This window comes from Lygodium microphyllum, chromosome 30 (assembly GCF_053477565.2).
Source record: "Lygodium microphyllum isolate KBCC chromosome 30, Lygodium_microphyllum_v1.1.10, whole genome shotgun sequence".
NCBI lineage: Eukaryota > Viridiplantae > Streptophyta > Polypodiopsida > Schizaeales > Lygodiaceae > Lygodium > Lygodium microphyllum.
In genome coordinates this window covers 17,001,706-17,003,472 of record NC_141164.1, presented here as the reverse complement: position 1 = coordinate 17,003,472, position 1,767 = coordinate 17,001,706, and positions in this window count along the sequence as shown.

Sequence of the window (1,767 nt, the reverse complement as noted above, 5' to 3'; positions counted from 1 at the left end):
AAAGTGTCTTCTAATGTAATTGCCTTTGGCAATCTATGAATGGATGATCCACTCTCACCCTCTCCTAAGTTGTCATATTGAGTGACCTTGCATACCTTGATATGTCACTTCCATTAGTAGCTGCTTCTCAAAATCGACTCATTAATTGGATTTCTCTTTCATTGACACTCCTATATAAAGTTACCATTGTTCTTCTCTAGGTCATCTAATTGCACCTTTGTCTCATCATACATGATGCCAATATTATGACTAGTGTCATGCATTTGATAATCATATTATTTGTGAGCTATTAATTCATTCAGTTGCTTCACTTGTCCTATTAGCTACTAAAATTTAAGTTGAGGTGTAGCAATGACATCATGATAAATTTTTGCAATTTCTTGGTAGGCTGTAAATACTTTTAATGTTTGTCTCATTGAGGCGCCTTGTGTAACCAAGCAATCCATTATTACCTTTACACACATATTTCCACAAAGTTTGTAATTCTAGTGAAAGCGTGATGCTTATTGGTTACAAAAGAGCATTTCTTCCCTCACACATTTTCCCAAGAGTGCCACTTCTTATTACTTGCCAACCCTTGAACAGGGCCGAGGATTTCCTACCTTTTTGCCCAATTAAAGCTTGTTTCTACACAATAATGCCATGCAACTAAGACTTGTTTGGAACTTTTTTCCAAATAGGATGGACTTTTGGGCAAGACCAAAACAAGTGCAAAACACTATCTTCAAAGCGTTTACATGAGGGACACGTCAAATTGTTTTGCTTCCATTTGCCATCTTTGTCTCTAGTGGGTAATTTCACCATTCAAAGTAGCCTCCATTGAAATAATTTTGCCTCATGAAAGGGGTCACCTTCCAAGCCTACAAAATACGAATTCTTAGTTTTTAATTTGATAGGGTTCTGTGTCATTTTGATTGTGAAGTATGGGCTTTTGCCACCCAATCCTCTTTAAGATCTTCAGGAATAGACATTAGTTTGGAAACCTGAATATCTCTAACTTGAAAGTGGCTCCAATTGAATTTAGTCTTTATTCTTGGCGAGATGACGACCAATCCTCCTTAATTTTTGTTAAAAGCTCAATAAGCTACATAACCTCTTTATCAAATAGAACTCTGGACTTCATTAATTGGAAGTCAATCAAGTCTCTTATAATCCTAAAGATCCTTATAGGAAACTATCCCTTTGTAGAAAAGTGAGAGAGTCTTTCCTAGGGCTTGCTCTGAAAAAGAATTTTCCATATGAGATTGCCTTCACATTAAACTAGATTGAAAGATTTAAAGAAGAGTCACCCCTCTCAGGAGGAGACCATTTAACTTTTGGAAGAAAGTTGTAGCAAGCACCATATTTAATTGAGCCATCTCAAGCTCTTTTACCTTTATTTCGATATCCAAAAACAACACATGCCATACTTTATTTTGTAAAGGGGCCCAAGCAATCCAAAAATGGAACAACACAACCCATGACTACTTAGAATCAGGAAGCTTCTAAAGCCACCTTAGGCTAAATTGAGTAGATCTACAATATAAAGAGTTCACATCAAGGCTGCCCATGGCCTTGGTGGACAATATTTGATCCCAGTAAATAAAATGTGAGGTTTGATGGTTGTCATTGAGCCATAAAAAGGACCCGAATCTTTTTTCTAGTTGATCTCAAACTAATTTAGCAAAAGGGAAAACTATGGAGACAAACACAGAAGATTATTGAAGCACTCGTTTTGGGATCACAAGCTTGCCAGCAAATGACATGAGAAGTTGCCAATATTCTAGA